The sequence below is a fragment of the Rhinolophus sinicus genome, chromosome 3 (assembly GCF_057876585.1).
Source record: "Rhinolophus sinicus isolate RSI-liver-muscle chromosome 3, RSI-T2T, whole genome shotgun sequence".
Taxonomy (NCBI): domain Eukaryota; kingdom Metazoa; phylum Chordata; class Mammalia; order Chiroptera; family Rhinolophidae; genus Rhinolophus; species Rhinolophus sinicus.
The window spans coordinates 151,975,183-151,997,767 of NC_142503.1; the positions used below are offsets into that span (position 1 = coordinate 151,975,183).

At 40.7% G+C, this 22,585-nt stretch overlaps 1 long non-coding RNA gene across 1 annotated transcript in view; it reads right to left on the reverse strand.

Annotated features, from left to right (window-relative positions):
- Positions 1–17,494: 17,494 nt before the first annotated feature.
- LOC109447651 (uncharacterized) overlaps positions 17,495–22,585 on the reverse strand; it is a 226,670-nt gene continuing 221,579 nt past the window's right edge. Inside the window, exon 10 of the long non-coding RNA XR_016020862.1 lies at positions 17,495–20,892. This is a non-coding gene — a long non-coding RNA (uncharacterized LOC109447651). The remainder of the gene's footprint in view (positions 20,893–22,585) is intronic.

The window sequence follows — 22,585 nt, forward strand, 5'->3', positions numbered from 1 at the left end:
ATTTAGCCTCTCCATCTTGATCATTGCTGATGGGCTATCAATAATTTCAAGTTGGTTGAGCAGTTGGCTGAAGGTTAAATAAATTCTGCCGGCTGTTTGCATGATTGTACCCGAGCGGAAGGATTCCAATTTGAAGCAGTTTTCTTGCAAATGCTCCTTGGAAATGTTTCTAGATTCAAAAAGTTAAGAAATTCCGTCTTGAAGGCCCAAGTGCACTTGAAATGGACACACAGTCAGGAGCCACAAGAACCCTGACATTAATAAAAATAGGGTTTTCTCTATTTCAGATTTTCCTCAAAGTAATATGGAACCTAAAGAACACACGGAATTAATTATTAGCAGGGAGAATTCTCAATACACTAAAGCACTATTTTGGATACTGGTACTTCTTTTTTAAAATGAACCAACCTATGTTTTTAGAAATTCAGCCAATAGCAATAAGTGTAAGAAGGTGTCTCATGAACTGCAGTCATATTAATTTTAAAAAGCACATATATATTGTGAAGGATATGTTTCTAGCCTCTGAAAATTATTTAAATTGTTTATTGGTGTGAGTTGATGCTGTCAGAACCTCACAATAGATTCCCACGAAGCTCTCAACTTCTTGGGTCTTTTCCACAACACCCCGTTTGTTGGTCTGTAATTTTCTAATCTCTGACTCTGACAATAAAAGTGCATCTGGTTAGCCTGGATCATAACTAATTGATATTAGATAAGCTTATGCAAATTACCAAACACTTTTTGAAGTTACAACATTTTCGGCATTGATTTACAAATAATAAAGCCCTTAACTTATTTTAGAAGTTTAGAAAGCACATTTACGTGTGTCTCATGTGATTCTCACTCCCTGAGAGGTCTCCAGGGTGGTGGCACCCCTGTTTTACACTTTAGAATGGCTTTGCACTGCCTCTTCTGCTTTTCACACATGAGGCATTTATGTATAAATGTGAACTATACTATTTCCAATTTTCTGGAAATTCTGGCACAGTGGAAGTCGACAATTATAATAACACTTAGTCCTTGTACACTTTCCCCAGGTCTGTTTAGATACCCACCCTTCCCTTACCTTGGCAGTCATTGCCCTCGCAAACAATGAAGGAAAAGTGAAGAACATAGAAGGTATTATCTTGGTTCTTATGGCTTTCCTCTGACTTGTAATGAACTCACCATGTTCTGCTGAGTGACAGGGGAAGACAGTAATAAAGTGGAAATGGAAATGAATTTCAGTGATTTAAAGCGTTGCTACTTAAAGTGTGTCCTGCAGGCCAACAGCATCGGTGTCATTTGGGAACTTGTAAGACATGCAAAAATCTCAGGAACCATCCAGGCCTACAGAATCAGAATCTACATTTAAACAAGAATCCCTGGTTATTTACATACATATGAAAGTTTGGGAGGCACCTGTCTAGAAGAATGGATTTCACAGGTACAGTTAAAATGTTGAAGCCTGGTCATTTGTAGATGAGCATTTAAGTGATGTAATTTGACACAAAGACACTGAAGTTATTTTGATTTCTTTTAAAACAATCATCTCAAAGTATGGTACTAGTTTTTAAACGGCAAAAAGATAGCTGCAGTCTATTCCCTTAGCTTAGTCACTGCTGTTGATCTCTTATGAATTGGATTAGGGTGGACCCTGAATTGATTTAGAAAGGTGAATCGGATGACTTATTAAAGTCTCTTCAGGCTTAATAATACTAATAGAAATGCAATAACAGAAAACTTCTAGGTGACTTACTATGTGCCAGGAACTGTTCTCAGTGTTTTACATGATGTAATTCAATCCTCATAACAATCCATTAGGATAAGTACCAATACTATCTCCATTTCACAGATAAGAAACTAAAATTTGGAAGGGTTGAGTAATTTGCCCAAGATTATACAGAGATTAGGTAGCAGAGCTGGGTTACCCTCCAAAGTGCATTCTCTTAACCACTCTGCATACAGCTACTACATAAAAACACAACATGTTCATATTTTATGTGAATCTGAAACATACTAATTTGAAACCATATAATATGAAAACATAAGTTGATTCTCTACTTATGTACAAAATTTTAAAGAATGCCAATATTCCCAAATGGAAAAATGAAAGTGTGAGGAATCTCATAATTTTGAAACAACCCGGTTGAGTGACTTGTAAACTTTACCCTATTGCCACACGGTGGCGCCACTCAAACTAGGAAACAAAGCAGCTGCTGGTGTTTCCCCGAAAATAAACCCTAACCGGAAAATAAGCCCTAGCATGATTTTTCAGGATGACATCCCCTGAACATAAGCCGTAATGTGTCTTTTGGAGCAAAAATTAATATAAGACCCGGTCTTATTTTTGGGGAAACACGGTATCCTTTGTCAGCTCTGTGGGAAAATTGGTCTTGAATTATGCTAGGCATTTGGGAATCACCCTCAAACAATGTAATCCCCACAATTTGACTGACTGACAGTATGTCTGGTTCAGATTGTCTGAGTTAATTTCAAATGAAAAATTTCTGTTTCTTCACTGTCACTTTGGAGTTGTCGCATTAATTTCAAAGTTTATCTTTCGAAAAGGTAGTGAATTGAGAAGAAATGCCTGGAAAATAGGGTGATTCAGGAATAACTCAGTACTTTTTGCTTCTACCACATCTCAACCAGACTTTGACTTTGCAAAACACAAATAAAAAACATGGCACATCTGGTGCTTACTTTTGGGGGAATGATGCAAATTTTTTCATATTGGACAGTAGACTATCCAAATAATTTTTGTTATTGTTGTGAGATTCACAATGTTTATTTTATTAATATCCTATCTCACTTTAAAATGTTCTATATGTATTTTTTTAAAAGTTAAAGAGAATTCAAGTTAAGTTTGCTTTGATACACACACGCACACACACAGTGCCAAAAAACTGTATACACATTTTAAGAAAGGAAAAAACGGATAAAATTGTAATACTCAATATATACTGATAACAAAAGATGAATACAATTCACGTTTGACTTCTGCAATTACAAGAGGTGCTCAAAGTGGTTACCATCAGCATCCAGACACTTCTGATTACGGCGAACTACTGCTTGAGCAACATTGACTAAAGTGTCCACTTGTATACATTTTTTTTGGCACCTCCAGTGTGCGTGCGTGTGTGTGTGTGTGTGTGTGTGTGTGTGTATTTAACATATCCTTTAAGATACTGGAAAATACTGTGGAGTGTTGTTAAACTAGGTTTGGATATTACTAATACAGAAAACCACAGACCCCTAGAGAATGTTTTCCTGCTTGGAAAGTTTATGACTATGAAATCAATAGTCCTACTTGCTAGAGCATGAGATTAACTAAAGAGACTTGTCCAGAGTATAGTTTCGTCAAGAAATGAAATCTAGACAGTCTTTCTATTGCTAAAGTGATCATAAGAACATTGGAGTCATAATTTACCAAACTAATAATCATTTTACTGTAAGTTCAAGGCAAAAATGAATTCCCCGTAAGAAAACAAGGTATCTCGCATCGTTTTAAAACTGTCAGTTTATTCATGGGCCAGTCATTAATATATGTGCCAATATACTAGAAATATAGACCTAATAAAACTGGAGGTTATAGTAAGTCATTAAGTAAGACTGGCAGCTTTGGCAAACTGTCTCAATCAATTTTACAGACTCATGTCAAAAGTGTTCTATAGTAGTTAGAAGTTTCTTTCAAAGGATAGCTCACAAAATTAAACAAGAAATTCACTGTCCCAAAACTATATATAAATACAAAATTACAGATTTTTAAATTTCTTCTTTGGAGCCCCATGATCTGCTTTGTTGACACCATTTTACAGACTATAAGTGGAAAGTGACTATTGACTGAAGAGAATGAAAGAGAAGTGGGTGCTACAAGAACAAGTTCTCCCTGACTTCCAGCAGATGCTTCAGGTAGATAGGGAATGGGGTGATACTAAAAAGGCAGCCCAGTTATTGAAAGATGAGAGCAGTGGGAGGTTAGGTCAGCCCCAACATTAACTGAGCACTTCCAATGAGCTGCAGACTCGGCCCAGTGCCCAAGACAAAAAAACTTAGCAAAATGGTTTGGAGCACAAATGCTGGAGCCAGACTGGGGTTTTATCCTGCCTCTACAACTTATTTGCTGTGTGACCTAGGATAGGTTACTTAACTTCTTTGTGCCTCAGTTCCCTCATCTGTAAAACAGGGAGAATATTAGTATCTACCTCAGAGGCTTGTTGTTTTATATTAGTTGATTTGTTTAAAAACACTTAGGGCAGTATTCAGTACAATTTATTTATTTTAAAAAAAAAACTTTACCTCAGTGTTCTCCAGTTTCCTTAAAGTCTACACTGAAGTCCACCTCCTGACTACATGTGTAAAGCTATGTTTTAAAACTACAAGTGCGCTTTAGTCAACCTCATTGCCTCCGGGATTGCACTCAAACTCCTTTGCCAAGTACAGAGACCTTTTACAACCGCTTCCTTCTACTCCTCCAGGTCCCGAACCTTATCTCCAGTCAGACCCTACATTCCAGATACACAAAACTATTTGCTTTCTCCCAAATTTGGCAAGTTCCACGCCTCCAAACTTTGCTGAGGCAGGTCCTTCTGCATGAAATACCCATTCCTCTTTGTCTAGTTGATGAACTCTGTCAAAGCCAAGCTCAAATGTTTACTCCTCTGACTAAAGTCTCCTCTTTCCTGTCCTCCCCTGGCATCACCCGTCTCCCAACAATGAATCATTCACGGTCATATCCATCCTTTCATTGAAACTATTATATGTCATTACATTAGCTGTTGCTCTAGAATATACATTTTCCAGAGGTCATCTGTTTCCCCAAACATATGGTAAACAAATATCTGTTGTACGAAGGTTGTCAATAATTCCTTACTGTATAGTATTGCCTTTCAATGCAGTCCCACCTTCAACTACTCTCATACTGGGTTTTGATCTCCTGGAGAAATCTAGGTGTTCTAGTCGAGTCTCCATCTGGGATCGCCTGAATTTGCCCAAGCACCCATGGGGCAAGCACTCACGGCTGGAGCCAGCTCTCACAACTCCTTCCTGCTAATTAGGAGGGGACAGGGCTTGAGCTTGTGCTGGATTCCAGCTTTTTCCCCGCCTAGTCCGGGACTTGTGTGCAAGGTACAGACCACGGTACTTCCTGTTCCCGCAAGCCCTTCTCATTTGAACAGGGCTCTCTGCCTACTACAGTCTTTATTTCTCTGGAAATGAAAAGGAATAAGCATAAATTGCTGTACTTGGATGTGAATATTATATTGAAGAAATGTATTTAAATACAGAACATGAGAGCTGTTCCCAACCCACTAGCTGGAATTCCTTCTCTTTGTCTTTAGGAAAGGGAAAGTTCTTAGCAGGTGCTGTAGAAGTTCTTCCCTCACTACAGTTCTGTGCTGACGTTAGTGATTAAACAAGCACCAGAATTGTAGTGGGTTTCTGTTTCAGACTGCTAACCAGCTGCCATCGTGTAATATTGTTATGGTGATGTATGTTTGGTATTCACATTTTTTTTCATGTTTTAAAGGTTTTTCTGGGGGGAAATTGCTAATCACAACCACCTTGGTGTGAATGGAATCTAAGTTCTTAAGGGAGATTTCTCTTCAGTTTCATGTTTTTACTTCTCTGGCTTTCGTGAGACATGATATTGGCACCGTGGGGTCATGAGAATGTAAAGTACCACTCATGATAGGTAAGGTTGTTTTTCCCTTTGAATCTCTGTAACATTTTGAATCTAATCAGTTACCTTCAATCAGCAGAGACGCTGAGCAGCAAAATAAAAAAAAACAACTATATATATATATATGACGTTTCTTAGACATGGAGACAGAAACTAATGAAGTATTATGGGTAGTGAAAGAGTTTTAAACTCACGAATGAGAACTATTACATTTCTTTGGAAGGTCAATAAATGAGAGGCTGATATATTTTGATCGTTTGTAAAATGTCTCTCCCATTTTCTATGATAGGAATGAGGTGCAGGACAACAGACATCATTATGAGCAGCAAGGAACGAAAAGAGAAATCTAAGGTGTCTCAATGATTTGTCATCATGCAGACATGATGATGTCCATTACATATTTTTAGAATAGTAGGTGCCTGAGCCCACCCACGAAGCCGACTCCCAGAAAATGGGTTAATATGCTATTGTACGTGAAAAGTATTGGGGGAGTGTTTAATGCCTCTAGTTCTGAATGACTTCTTGTCTATCAGGGTACATCCAACATGAACCTTATTAGATACATTGCATGTGTTATTAAAGATAGAACGTGGGCTTTCAAAGCATTCTGTAGTTGTCGCCATCCCTGGAGCAGTGAAATGAAAATTAAAGTCCTCCAACTGGGTCATTTTGCCTCTCCTCACCCTATTTCATAGCCTGACCTACTTTAAGCTATAAAACGGTTTTGTTGTGGATAAATGCTGGTGTTGCAATTAGTTTGCTTTAAAATCTTATTTTATTTAACATACTTCATTCCCCCCCACCCCAGTTCTACCATGAAAAGAAAGAAAGCAGGAAACAACCCTTATTGTGTGTGAGCAGTTTTGTGACATGCACTTTCTGACAGAAGTCTTCAAGGGAGTGTTATTGTTTCCATTTCACATACAAGGGAAGCAACTCCTGCAGTGGTTATGGAGCTCTGCACAGTGGAGAAAGGATTTAAATAAGCCCTGATCTCCCTGTGCCCTGAAGCCCAGGTGGTTCCTTTTGCTACACTAGGGGCTGGCTAACTATACCTCTTGTTTCATAAAGTCGCATTGGGACACAGTCACCTGTATTCATTTACCTAGTGTCCATGGATGCTTTTGTGCCACAATGGCAAAGCTGAATGCTTGTGAAATCAACATATGGCCATGAGCCTGAAATATTTACTGTCTGGCCCTTTACAGAGAAAGTTTGGTGATTCTTGATAATTCACTATTTCTAAGGAGCTGTCATTCGTACGTTTCTAAATAATATATGGAAGCAATAAATTTGTGAGGTTTTCTTTTATCCAAAATTGCTTTATAAAAAATTTTCAATATTAGTGTAAACTCTCTCTAAAAATTTCAGGACACTAGAAGGTAACACAGAAGAAGACAATAATCACTTATAATCCTGCTATGCAAAGATAACTATGGTTAGCCTACAAAAATTTTTCTGCATTTATATGTATACATGTGACTTGTTTTTCAAAAATGAAATATTATACATGCTGCTTTGTTATTTGATTTTTCACTGAATATATTTTGGACATTTTTCCAAGCCAACTATACATTCATAGCATCATTTTAATGGCTGGCTGCATAGTATTTGATTTTATGATTTTGCTATAATTGATTTAGCTGGTGAGTTTTTGTTTATTTGCAGACAGGAAGAGAAACTCAACAAATTGCTTACTGCTAGAATAAGTTATGACTAAAAGAATACTATCCGAAATTATTAATATTTCTTATGTACAGTAAAATGATAGGTTTATTTGTAACTTAATCTAGTGTTGGGCTCTTTGAATGGTGACAAATCTTGAGAAAGATAAAGTATTTCAGCATGTACTCTCAAAGCTGAGAGGGCTATCTGACTTTCTAGTTGACTCATGTTAAAATGAGCGTTTTATATTTGAGACCAGCTCTGTTGATGTATTGCTGGTTCCACGCCTGAATGTTTTATTTACTTCCCTTGTTATGTTAAAGGGAGGCAAGCATGCTCTTTGATAACATGGCATAATTAGATTGTTATACCAAATAATACCCACATCTACACTAGTGTTTTGGCCTGGAATATAAAACAGTACATATTGTAAAAATAGGGGCATGCTAGAGACCATTAAATACAAACTCTTCATTTTATAAATGAGCAAATGTAGCTCAGAGAGCTTATATCTAGACTAATACTCTTCACTATTAAGTGTTTTTGTGAAAGTTTAAAAACAGCCAGTTTTCCTTTTTGAATGAACTCTTCCTGGGAGCACCAGTTTATGACAAGGGTAAAAGGAGAGGTATTCTGGCCAAAGTAGGGTGGAGGTGAGATAGAAAAACCCTAGGCAGTCAGGGACTTGGCCACGGTGGAGGGGATTAAGGCGGAGACCATAACAAAGCCAGAGGAAATAACTTGAATAGCTAACAAAGCCATTCAAAGCTGCAGAGCCCCCTCCCCTCCCCAACTATCAGCTCAGGTGTAAGGGGGGGGGGGGAGCCACTCAGCTTACAGAGCCCGCCAAATTTAACCGCCCAAGTGCAGGAAACTAATCAGCTCTGACTCAGAGACATTATGGTTCCTAGCATAGCCCTGTTATGGGAGGGCACGCCATTTTTGGAGCCCCCTCTCCTCTCTCCAGAGAGCTTTTTCTCTTGTGCTTGACAATAAAACTACTGCTTAACCCTTGCCACTCTGGTTTGCATTCTCATTCTTCAGGTACGTGAGACCATGAATCCTGGGAACACACCAGACAGCGGATTCCTATATCAGAGGTACCTACTTGGCCTTCTCTTGTCCCCAGATGTGGCCCCCTGGGGTCAAGACCACCTGCATTTTACCTTGATACTTGCTGGGTCTTGAACCTTACATTGGATTCATTAAACATGGCAACTTTGTGCTGTCCTGCCCTCCCCCTCACTATGTTAAGAGTTTTCTATCTGGAAGGTGTTGGGTTGGGAGTTATTTTTCTCCCTTGTCTGTCAACCATCTCCAGCTAGGAGGGGAGGAATAATATTGGGGGTTAAATGCATAAAAGCATTTGTTTCCTGAATACTTAGTTTTAAATGTCAGAAAAAAGACACTTTCCTTTGATATTGTTCCAACTTCAGAGAAGTGTGCAGGTGCTGAATATCATGTTATTAATGGTCAAATATATTCGATGAAAGATTCGTTTTTGCTGCTCAATGGCACTGTGCCATTGGAGTGATCACAGAGCGAGCAGATCACAAAAAATTTACTGTAATTTTAGGGACATTTTTATTCTAACGTTTTATGAAAGGTGAACCATTCTATTACCTAATCCAGTGGCATCAATAAGAATTATTAAAACCCATCTAGATTATTACTTTATTGATGTTTTTAACCTGCACATCCTATAATATACAATGTTTATCTTGGAATGACAATACCTAGCAGCACACACAAAAAGATTGAGAACCAGATCTTCTGTGAGAGAAAAGCAAGATCATTATGTAAACAGCAGCCGAGTCTCATCCAGAATATGTCACATAAATATCACACCATCAAACAAGAAATGTAAATTATTGTACATATGCTGTAATTGAAAATTGTATTATACATTAGTGGAGTCACCCATTTATCTAATCACAATCAGTTCCCATAAAATCTCATTTAGGAAAGTTGAGTGCAATTCAGGGGAGGTGGCTATAGGAATTTCAATCATGGAACTCTGTTTGGATTGAGATCTTAGCAAGGTCTGAGTCCATTTTTGTTGCTCTTCAAATCTCTAGAATTATCTATCTCTCAATTGGGGAGAAGACACGAGATCAGCCAGCATTCATGACCTTGTGTATAAATCCTGGTTCAAAGACAATATTTAATCCATGGTGCTATCTAAATGTTTTCTGGGCTTTGTCACCCTTCTCTGACCTCTCTGTGATCATCCCCCTCTGTGGTCACTTCCATTCATTCATTTGTTCAAACGTATTTTTCATTCAGGAAATCCATACTTAGCATCTTACTTACCTAGGCTTTGTGCTAGGAGCTGAGGATGCAAAGGGGTTGAAACACTCTCCCTGCCTTCAAACTCTTGTGTAGTCTTGTACGGTTAATAGAAGTCATCGAACAATAACACCAACATATGTACAATTTCAAATGTGATGGATATAGAAAAGACGGAGGGTGCTATGACGATATAGAACAGATCGAGTTTGTGGGGAGCATTACCTTGGAATGGGTACAGGTGGGGAAGGAACAAATAGCAGGCAGAGGGGACACTACATGTAAAGCCTTGGAGGGGAGAAGGAGCTTGAAGCTGTTAAAGAGAAAACCACAAGCCCAAATGGCATTATTAGTGCTAATAGCCCAAGATGCCAAACCTAGATTTAATACCTGATCTAACAATAGTCTCAATCTCTTCCAGAAATGTAATCTTAACCAGTCTCGAATTTTCTGGTGAAGCGACAGACAGTAAGGTAGTCTGGGCCCTCTCCCTCCTCTCTACCCCCACCCCCATAGAAAGAAGAGGCAATCTGCATGATAAAAACCCTTGGTTCTCTCCACCCTCACTTCCCCCCACCAAGAGACGTCCTGGATCCAAAATAATTCTTTTCTTTTGTTAATAGCTCCCTTGCCCCATCCTTCTTCCTATAAAAACTTTCCATTTTGTACAACCCCCCAGAGAGCCCATCTAGTTGCTAGAAGAGATGCTACCAGATGCATGAATCGCTTAATAAAGCCAACTAGATCTTCAAATTTACTTGGTTGAATTTTGTTTTTTAACAGAGCATAAATACTAAAATGAGGTTGGTGTAGCCAGAGCCCAGTGAACAAGGGAGAGAGATTGCCAGGTGAGACTGGGAAGCTGATGGTGTGGGGAGGATGCAACAGCCAGGAAGCCATAAAGGCCGAGTTAAGGATTATATTGTAAGTGCAACTGCAAACCACTGAGAAAACTTTTAGGTTGGAGTGGGGAGGTGAGATCAACCTGGTTTGCGCTTAAACAGATCCTTCAGGCTACAGGTGAAGAGCAGAGTAGGGAGGCCAGTTTGGAGGGTATTGAAATATAGGGGAAATCGCGGTGGCCCAGGCAAAGATTGATATAGAAGGAAATGGAGAGAAGTGAATGGATTTGAGAGATATTAAAGAATTAAAATCAACCGGACGAGGGATGGATTGATTGTTGGGAGCCAGAAATGGAGAGGAAGGTATCCGGGATGGCTCGTAGGTGTGTGGCTTGAGTCTCGAGGATACATGGCATTCTCAACCCTGGAGACAGGGAAGAGGAGGGAGGATGGGCAGCCTTGCTGTGCCACCCCTTATAGCTAGCTCCTTTGCTGTACTTACTGCCATAAACAAATGATAAGTTGCGGACCATAGCTCTTCCCCCATAATGATGACAAATGAAGGGGTTGAATCTACTTCCTAGCAGTCTCTGAGAAAGCACCGTGAATACCTTTTCTGAATTTATCAATATAAAATGTGTTAATGAATATTAATATTAGGTCATGGCAAATACGAATTCAGTTGTACTTGAATCTATCACCAACTGCCAGGGGAGCTTCACTGTCATCCTCTTAGATTTTCAATGGATAAAACAAAGGCTTTAAAAAATTTCCTCTATGCAATGTCTTGATTATGCATTCTGATGAGAGGGTGTATTGTTGAACGATTGTGAACATAATAATCATAATACATTTTAGTTTATGAATAATCCATGCCTGAAGGCCTCTCAGCATTTAACCAGAAAACAACTAAGAGAGTAACTTACAGTCAAGGCTTATGCCCAAATGAATAAATCTGAGTTGGTCCATAAATAAATACCTATACCCAGGACTCAACATTAAAGAAATGCTATATATGAATCTGGCAAAGATGGAAAAGAAAGTCAAAATTATTTTTCTCACCTGGAAGTATCTCGCAGTCATGCAAGTTAAGTACTAGGATAGAGACTGGACTTTTGGCGATTTACATATATGACCGTTCTACGCAGCCAGCACCTATCCGATTGAAGGCGCCTGTTATCTTTTGCTTGCCTCACCAAGAGAAGCAGCACCAATATGCCAATTACCAGCTTACCCTGCGGCAAGACACAGGCCTCAGAAGTAGGCTCCCGCAATCAGATCCACCGGTAGGAAAGTCGATTCACCTGAGCCATGAGAGAAAACAAGTGTGTAGCCTTTTTTTCCATTGTTGCCGGTGTAGTGGGTGGCACTGGTGCCCAGCTTTTGGTGCAGCAGAGGCAATGAGAGACTTACCCAAGTGGTTTCAAGGGTAAATTCCTGGTGCAGATGTGGCAGAGAGAGGTGGCATCTTCTGGCTGTCAGGGAGGCAGCTGCAGTGGCCAGCTCTCACCTGGCCAGTAGTGTCGCCTCCTGCTGGCCCTCCAGTCTTTTCACACCAACTCTCCAAATTCCCAGTATCCTTCACCACCCCTCTCTGATGAATACCTACGTGTGTTATCTCCACCTAGCTTCAACAACAGGTCTCCTTCTACCATATTTGCTGTATCCCTATCTCCCTCCATGTACGTGCATATGTGTGTATTTTTTATTTTATTCTTATTTTTTGGTATACCACTTGAAAACTGTCCACTTGAAGTTGACATTTTACTCCTAAATATTTCAGAGCGCGTTTCCTAAGCATAAGTATAATCTCCCATAAAACCACAATACTGTTATCAAATCTGACAATATTAATTCATAATACTACCTGGAATACAGTCTCTATTTAAAATTCCTCCAGTCTGAGAATATCTTCTATAACTTTTTTTTTTTCTAAAATAGTATCCAATCTAGGTTTAATATTGTAATTAGTGGTTGTCTCTCTTTATTCTCTTTTAGTCTAGAGTACTTCTAACTTTTAAAAGTTTACTCATGACATTGGCTTTTTGAAGGGTAAACAGTTGTCTCATAGGCTGTGCGATATTTCTGATCAGTCCAATAGTTTCCTCTTTGTGGTGTTTAATTTATTCGTGTCTCTTGTATTTCCTGTAAATCTGAAGTTAGGGCTAGAGTCCTGATTAGATTAAAGTTTACTTTTTCTTTTTGGCAAGTGCATTTTACAGGTGGGGCTGTGTTTATTATGTACTGATAGTGTGCCACTATTGGGGATGCTAGATTTGATAACTTCGTTAGCATGACCGTTGCTAGATCTCTCCATTTGTAAATACGTGGTGTTTCCTTTTTGCAACTAACCTTGTAGTAAGTTATCTGTGCTTTAGTAATCTACTGTGAGTAACCTGTTCTTCAAAAACTTTTTGCCTTATGATTTTCTTATCCACTGGTGATTTTTATCCGGGCAATATCTTTTTTTTTTTTTTTTTTAAGATTTTATTGGGGATAAAGTCTTTTTTTTTAAGACTTTATTAGGGAACAGTGTGTACTTCCAGGCCTTTTTTTCTAAGTCAAGTTGTTGTCCTTTCAGTCTTAGTTGTGGAGGGCGCAGCTCAGCTCCAGGTCCAGTTGCCGTTTTTCTAGTTGCAGGGGGCACAGCCCTCCATCCCTTGCGGGAGTCGAACCGGCAACCTTGTGGTTGAGAGGATGCGCTCCAACCAACTGAGCCATCTGGGAGCTCAGTGGCAGCTCAGCTCAAGGTGCTGTGTTCAATCTTAGTTGCAGGGGGTAGAGCCCACCATCCCTAGTGGGACTTGGGGAATTGAACTGGCAACCTGTGGTTGAGAGCCCACTGGCCCATGAGGGAATCGAACCGGCAGCCTTCGGAGTTAGGAGCATGGAGCTTTAACCGCCTGAGCCACCGGGCCGCCCCCGGGGCAATATCTTTTTATTGAACAAACTCCTTTTCTCCTTTATCAGCCAAAATTAGTCTCTGTTGCTTGTAGCTAAGAACTCTTATTTAGTAAGCCAGTTCCTATTACCAAGAAATAGCATGGAATCAGAAGACCAGCCAGTATCAGCTCATTAATTGGCTGTGTCACTTTGAGCAAGTGCTTTGTCCTATGTATGGCTCTGATAGCACCAGTGCCAGTGCACTGTCTTGAATTTAGCCAACCTTTTACTGCTCTCCACTGAGTTCCATGACACCTCCCACTTAGGTCTTTTTTCTCTGCTCCATTTTCACATTGAGGGAGTGGTGAGGCAGTGGGAAATGGGAATAGATAGGATAAGAGCTGAGGAGTTCCACTACACCCCACACAAGGCTGGCCCAGACAAACCTAAGAAATCTGATTGCTCCAGTTCTCAGGCATCAGCTGCCTCATTGCAAAGAACTATGCAACGCAAGCCTTCTCTTTGGGGAACTCACAGCTTGGTGGACTATAATGTAGGTGGTAGCTTTTGTTGGTTGCCTGCATGTGGTTTTCTCACTTCCAACTCAATGTGTCTTCTCATCTTTACTGTGAACTCCTCGAGGGGTATGAAGCACTGATACATAGTGGTCACAGTCAATGTTATCGAGTGGATGATGAATAAATACTGACTCTTTTATAGATATAATCACTCATAAATTTATACCTTTTTTGACTTCAAAAGGTAATGCTTTCATGAGGCGGTATAGCACATGTACCAGAAGCAACTGAGACACCAAGTGGTCAACTCAGTTGCTCAAGTTTCTAGTTGGTCAATGGCAGAGGTAGAAACAAGTTTCCAATTACTGGGTCATTTCTCTTCATCAAAACTAATTTCTGTGAAAAACCGTCATCCAGAACTAGCTCAAAGAAGCATACACCCAGCACAGTCCATTTAGACCCTGGAATCTTCACTCAGACCAAGGACCACATGAAGCATTTCTTACACTGTAGCCACCTCTCACCTCTGAGCCATCATCCCATAGCTGGACCAATAAATAGCAAGGCCTCCAGGCCTCATCGGGCTGGATGGAGGTGACCTGACGGTCCTGTGCCTGATTGCCAGTTCCCGTAGATGCCCTCAGTTTTTAGTGTAATTGATGTGTCATAGCCTTCATCCTGTGATTTGTTACAGCCTCGTTGATTAACGGGGAGCTGACAGAGCCCACTGTTTTTCTGCTGTTCTCTCTGGCAGGAATGTTTGTTCAGCAAACAAGAAGGAATGAGGTAGGGATGAAAGCACAGAGACTCTGCCTCCCCTGGTGTCTCTCCTCCCCTCTGGGCATCGCAGAATCAGCCATGTTGGGTTCGCCTGGCAGGGGCTTGAAGCTGTGAGGTCCCATCACAACTGGTTCCTATAGTTTCCTAAGGGATTTGTAGTGGCCTCCTTTGGTTTTAAAAGTACCTGGAGGTTTACAAGGATTTATGAAAAGTTACTGACTTGCTCTCCTAGACAAAACAAAATAAAATATAATGCTGCCTGTTGGCAAAATGAATCAATGGTGATCAAAGAATAGTTTTCTCTGGAGGTATGTACTGACAAGAAAGGGGCAAGAATAAACCTGCGATGATGGAAAGGTTTTGTATCTTAATCCGGGAGGGGGTTACATGAGTATATACAAGTAACTGAGTGTGTATGACAATTCATTGAGACGTACACTTAAGATTTATGTACTTTATTCTGCATATGATATAATCTTATTAAATTTCTTCTTGAAATATAGCCTGTTGTAATGGAAAGAACACTTATTCAAGGCCACCTTCTTCCCATTGTTCATATCTTGTCTGTCTTCACTACTTCAGTGAGGCATTCACTGACCATAGAGCCTGCCATCTCCTCTACACTCTATCTAATTACCTGGTTAATTTTCTTTATTGCATTTATCATCTGAATATAGCTTATTTATTAATGTGCTTGCTGGCTATCTCACCACTAAAATGTAAATCTCGTGATGGCAGTGCTTTTGACTGTCTTGTTTCCCATGGAATCCCCAGCAGGAAATATGTGTTGATTATCTGACTGACTGGGGTGGAGATACTTAAGCTAATATTGGGACTCCGCTATGGGATGAATATTACCAAAGTAAGGTCAGGAGAGCAAGTGATGCTCATGGTAAAACTTCACCAGGACTGTGGCCAGAGCTGAGTTAGAGTTCACCAGGCCAAAATCCAACATACAAGCTAGACAACAAAGATGTGGTTAAAGTCAGGCACGAGTGGTCATCAGGCCAGCTACGAGGACAACGCAGATGTGCTGGGCCCACAGCGCGTACTAGAGCCAACAAATAGTCCTTTAGGCAGATCGAGTAGGGGTTGGAGCCTGCTTCCTGAGATGAGAATAGACCAGTGGTTCTCAACCAGGGCAATTTTGCTTTCCAGGGGATATCTGGCACTGTCTGGAGATATTTTCAGTTATCACAATTATGGGAAGGAGGACTTCTGGCATCCAGGGGGTAGAGGTCAGAGGTGCTGCTAGATATCCTACACTGCACAGGACAGAACCGCCCCCCACATACCCGCCCAACCAAGAATTAACCGAAATATCAATAGTGCCTAGACTGAGAAACCCTCAAATAGAGGATAGAGCAGACCTTATCTGAAATGGGGAGAGATTGGGATCTCTACTTTGAAAATGTATAAATTCTGTGTAGGAGGCAAAGGCCACAGATTTTCCAGTGGGGGAGAAAAATTCTAGCCTTCTGGCATTCTGGCCATATTCCATTCTATAAAATATTTGATTTTATGGCTATCCCTCTCTCCACAAGCCCAGGCTGACCAGTATTTAAACATATTTTACAGTAGTATTCTGGAATTTAAAACATAAAACTAGTTTGAGTTTTCCTTCCCGGATGAGCTAGCTCCTAGCAGCTCTGACAACCAGTCATTCTTGGGCTCCAGGCCAATTTCTTTAATGAATCTCTCTAATTTAATTCATATTTTTCCACCTCTCTATTAAGTACCACCCAGGCTCATCGAGCCTGATATTTGAACCAAACACATTTAATGACTGTCCCTTCATTAAACATTACAAGCTCTTTAAGGCCTTGGCAGACGGGTGCCCCATTTGATAACCTAGTGCCCCAGCAAAGTCAATAGCCAGGGCTACATTCATCCTTCTGCTTCCCATCTTACAGCTGGAGCTGGAGCCTCCTGGGCTGTGGCTTTATCACTGGGGAAGCATAAGTTTTCCAGGCCAGTGGATGCAGGACTCTGGCTATATCTCATGCTTTGACACTAGATGTCAGCGAAGGGTAATTGTTGTCTCAATTTAGAGGCCAGCTCAGGTAGCTGCTGGCACCCTTGGTTCATGTTTTATAGCAAAGGTGAAGTATGGCTCCGTTCCCACCACACACATATATTACAATAAAAGGGGATATCGGTGCCTCATGTTTTTAAAGGCTAGTCATAAAAGATGAATAACGAGGCAGTTTAAAGCTAAAAGACAGCTGCCAAGCTCAATGGCCATGATGGATGCCAAACACCCAATGTGAAGAAAACCCGTTCCTCCGAGACCACCATCCAAAAAATTAATTACTACAATTCAGCATCTTTAAATGTGCCACTTAATATACTGCTACCATAATTAAATTTCCAGCCCTGTGACCTTGAGACCATTTCCTGAGATAATAAATGAGATCAAGGTTTAATCGATGCAGATGCAAGTAGGAACTGTCCAAGGATGCAGAGAGCCTCTGAGCTGTGAGTCAAGGTTGGGGGGTGGGGCTGGGGTGCCGAGGTGGAGCGGAGCTCTGCCACAGTGTTGAGCTCGTCCTTCTGTGGCAGAGGTGTCTCCTAAATGCTCTACGTTTGCCAACCAGGACAGCACAGTGAGGTGCAAACAGCCCTGCATTGAGAACCATTTTTAGTTATCACGATTATTCTCCAGAGTTTTGGTCAGCGCTGTGTTGCTAAAATTCTGTTTGACTTCAGACAAGTCACTTCTCCCTGGGCATTGAAGGCTGTTCTCTGTAGAAAGGACTAGACAACACATTCTACAGTTCTTTCTAGCCCTAGTGTTCTAGAAGTTTCCTTATGAGAGAATCATGTTAGCTGCCCCTTTCCCTCCAAGCAACAGCAACCCCCATCCCTCCTCCCCAAAACAGCTATCCTTTCGAAATTGTAGGGAAGCAGTTAGGTTTCTCTGTCCACTACCAGGGGGTTATGGGTGGTGATGGGGTGGGAGTGATGGGGTTTTCTAGTTAGTATCTTCCCCTGGAGAATGTCATTATCACAATAGCCAGGTTTCCTCGGGGGGCTATGGATACCGCCTTGTTCCATTAACTTAGGGCATACTTAGTTCCTTGCCAAGTGAAAGGTTTTTGTAAAGAACCTGGCTAAAATGAAAGCAAAAGTCAGGTTTAGAGAGTGGGGCCACATGCAGTCAGAAAGCTGCAAGTGGAAGGAAGGGCGAGTGAACCCTGTGCTTTGGGCCTGGGATAGAGGGGTACCACATTCTGTTTCAATGAAACAGTATTGAACACCAACTAGGTAGGTACCAGGAACTGTGTGAGAGGCTAGCCCTTGTCCTCAATGTGCTCATAGCCTTGTAGGGAAATTCTAAGACCACTTCACAACAGTGTCATAGAAGAATAATACAGGCATGTATAAGCTATTGCTGCTCTGGGTGGGGACGTACTAGCCTTGCCTATTTTTAGTCCCTCATTTCCAGCAGCCTTTTTGAATACCTGTCAGTTGACTGGTCTTTGTAGCAGTGCCTTAATTTACCATAACTATAGGCCTTAATTCACCATAGCCTAAGAAGGATTTATATTAGACTTTTTCTCCCTTAATCAATACTGAATGAATCCCTCAAGCTATGTGCCTACTTATACACACACACAACTTATGTCTAAGGCAGTTGGTCCTGAGAGAGGGTGGTTTTGTACCCTAGAGGACGAATGTAGCAATATATTTAAGTGGCACATTTAAAGATATTTGGTAATGTCTGCAGGCATTTTGATGATCACACCTAGGGTTGGGTAACTACTGGCATCTAGTAGGGAGAGGCCAGGGATGTTGGTAAACATCCTACAATGCACAGGCTAGTTCCTCCTCCACCCCCCACAGCAATCCTGGTATAAGGTAGTTGATCTAATATCACTCAACCAGTTGAAGAATGACAAAAACAATCCCACATCTGCTGTGACTTTGGTTTTAGTATATAAAAATAACTGGTTTCGCTGATTTTTGAAAAAGTTAGTTACTTTGATGTGGCTTGGTAGAGGCACAGCCTAAAGTGCTGTCAGTTGGTTATAGCCGAGGTTGAGTGTTCCCGGAATCCTGAGCCTCACACTAAGCAGGGGTCATGGGCGATATAGAGTTAATCAGTCATCAGAGGGGGTGGGGATAATGATGACAGATTTCTTGGGGGAAAAAATTGATCCAAAGACTGAGCCCTGGAGCATCATGACAAGTAGAGATCAGGAAGATAAGGAAGAATTAACCAAAGACACTTGAGGAGTGATCAGAAGACTAGATGGAGAACCAAGAGAGAGGGGCACCCCAGAAAGAAAGTAAAACAAGTGTTCAATGATTTCCAATGATGTTGAGAGATCAAACAAAATGGGAACATTGGATTTTAGTGTTGAGATCACTGAAGACCCTGACAAGAGCTTTTTCAGTGGAGTGGAGGGGGAAGAAGTAACTTGAGGGAGTTCAGCAAAGAATGGAAAGAAAGAAAACAGAAGAGTATAGACTTTTTTGAGGAATTTTGCTATGGAAGGGAATACAGAAATTGGCTAGCTAGAAGGGGGTTGTGTATTTGTTTGCTTTCTAGATGAGAGGTACTATAACATGCCGGTATTCTGATGGGAATGACCCACTAAAGAGGAAAATATTGGTGATATAGAAGTGAAACGGGACACTTTGCTTGAACAATATTTTTGAGTTGGTGAGAAGGGATAGGACCTAGAACACAAAGGAGAGGTTAACCTAAGATGGCAGCATGGACAATTCATCCAGAATGTGTTAGTTATCTATGGATACATCATAAATTACCCCAAAATTTAGTGTCTTGAAACAACAAGAAAACCCACATTTATTATCTCACACAATTTCCATCGGTCAGGAGTTTAGCAGCATCTAAGCTGGGTGGTTCTGGCTCAAGGTCACTCATGAGGTTGTAGTCAAGATGTAGCCAAGGCTGTAGTCATCTGACGGTTTGACTGGGGGCTGAAGATTTGTTTCCAAGATGGCTCATTCGCATGACTGGCAAGTTCACGTTGGCTGGTGGCAGGAAGCTCCAGTTCTTCACCAGATGGACCTCTCCGTGGCAGTTTCCTCCAGAACAAGGAATCCGAGAAAGAACAAGGTAGAGGCCTCAATGATTTTATAATTTAGTCTTGTAAATCACACACCCTCAGCGTCTCTACATGCTATTTGTTAGAAATGAGTTATTAAGTTTTAGTCAAGGGGAGGGGATTTAGGTTTTACTTTTTGAAAATTCTCTGAATGTCAAAGAGTTTGAGGATATATTTTTAAACCACCACATATAGTAACAGGAAGGAAGTTGGCAGCTCTGGGCATAGATGCTGGCAGGTTGATGTATGTGATGGGAATCAGTAGGGGTTCTTCTCTGAGTACTTCTCTAATTTTACTGAAATAGGAAGCAATGTCATCAGTCAAGCGCGGGCATGGGGAGAAGGTTTGGACGTTTGAAGAACTCTCCTTGAACTAATTTGTTTCTCCTGGGACTTTGTCTTTGCCTGGGCACATTCAGTGACTACTCCTCTTTTCAATTCTTTCTCATTGATTTTTTCCTCTCATAGTTAGTAGACTCTTGAAGTTGCTTTAACCTGCATTCCCTATATCTCCAAATGGTTCAAATCCTTGCTTAATTCACGTATCTGATGTTCATTTTTGCAAGTCAACCTAGCAGTTCTTGCTTAATAGAGATTTTAGTATATCTCAACAAACCACATTTTTGTGTGGTCACTCTTTCCCCTGGCAGGAGTAACATACATACGTGTTAAGGAGGGGGCTTGCTCCTTCCAAGGCAGTATGGGAGAGTGAGTGGACTGGTAGGAATTCCAGGTGAACTAAGGTACCATTATGAATCCTATTTTACAGATGAGGAATCTGAGGCTTAGAGAGTTTAAGTTACTTACCCAAGGTCACAGCTCACAAAGGGCCCAGACTCAAAACTTGGTCCCAACCCACCTCTGGGGGTTTAGGAGGAGACTTTGAGCATGCATCAAGATAATCATTTCAACTTTCCTACCCCCTCACTTCTTGACATACTTTCCCCCTTTTACATCAGTTAAAAAAATTTTTTTTCTAATTTCTTTGCCTTTTGATTTTAAATAACTATCCTACTGTTCTTTGTAGTAGAAAAGACAAGGAACAAGTAATCAGTATTTGCCTTGATTGGTATACTCAACTTTCTCTTTTGTAGCTGCATCACCATGCCTCACAGATGCTGTCGTCAGAACTATAACATGTCCAGACTCGTGGGAGACAAGAGCACCCACTGAAACTTGAAGGAAAAGAAAAAAAAAACAACAAGGTGTAAACCTTACCTTTCAGACACACATTAGATTCAACAAATGTTTACCAATTTCTAGCCCCATGCCAGATAGGTAAGGAATTTTTAAAAACCTAACAGGGCTGGGTGGCGATAACCTATGTGTGACTATGACATAATGAAAACCAGTGTTTATTTACATCTTGCAAATTTCACATCACCCTAGACGGTGTCTCTCATGCATAGAATTCCACAGGCAACCTTATTAAAAGCAAGATTTCTCTTTAAATAGGAAGAATTTGTGAAGAAGGAAACACACAAAATTGGGTTCCAAATTACTTGCTGGTGGATTTTCTGCAACTTTGACTGTATTTACTTCTCTTTAGTAGATAAGGGTGAGGTGCAGAAAAATCAATGAAGAATGCTAACCACAGGATACTGCCTTCTCCGCTACCTTTTAAAAAACAAAACTATGATGGGAAAATTATACAAGTAAAAGATTATAAAGTTGTCTTATTAAGGAATAAAACTCATCTCCACTCAGAAATCCTATTGCTTTGTAGTCAACCCTGTCGAACCTTGAGAGCTGATTCTATAAGCGTTAAACCCCATCCCTCTCAACGTAAAATAAACAGAAAACCTATGCAATTCTGTTACCAGTTTCTTTTAATATATCCTGAGATAAGCAGAAAAGATGGGTGAGAAAGGAAGTTACCAAACGCTGTCCCCAAACTCTGAGTCATCTTGTCAAGCAGATTGCGGATAGATAAGACCACCAATGGGTATGCAAAAGTTAAGCATGATCTAGCTAGGATCTCAATAAGGAAAGACCCAAACCCAAATGTTGTGAATTAGTCTAACTTTAAAATTTTTAATTGTTTAATTATAGGTTTCTAACAGTTAAATTTAGTCAACCAGAAAAAGCCCTTAAGGATCTGAGTACATTGTTGTAGTGACACTGAACAACCTCTAGGAACATACGTTTTCCCATCTGCTGCTCAGGTTGCCTGTGCTGTCAGCAGAAACCCCAAGATGGCATTCTTGCCTTATTTTTCTAAATGACTCCTTTGGTTCAAAACAAAACAAAACCGTCTGAAAACCTCACAAGGTTGAGTGACTTGATTTGGGGGAGAGAGGGAGACAGTGACATTCTTTCTGTTACTGGGTGTGTTATCTACCAAGTAAGAACCTGAAGGAAGAGAATATAGAAAAGGTAAACTTTGGCTGAACCACAGATTAAGGGGAAATAATCATTGCTAATCTTTTAATTCCATTTTCTAGTTTAGAGCCTCTGTTCATCTATTGTCTTATTTTAATCTTCCGAAGCATCCTGTGTGATGTAGCAATAGGACGACTCTCATTTTATACAGGATAAAATGCAGGTTAGGGAGATGCCCTGAATTGTCTAACACAGTGTAGAATAAAAAGTGACTAGACCAGGCCAGCCCAGTGGCTCAGGCGGTTAGAGCTCCATGCTCCTAACTCCGAAGGCTGCCGGTTCGATTCCCACATGGGCCAGTGGGCTCTCAACCACAAGGTTGTCAGTTCAATTCCTCGACTCCCACACGGGATGGTGGGCAGCGCCCACTGCAACTAAGATTGAACACAGCACCTTGAGCTGAGCTGCCGCTGAGTTCCCGGATGGCTTAGTTGGTTGGAGTGCATCCTCTCAACCACAAGGTTGTCAGTTCGACTCCTGCAAGGG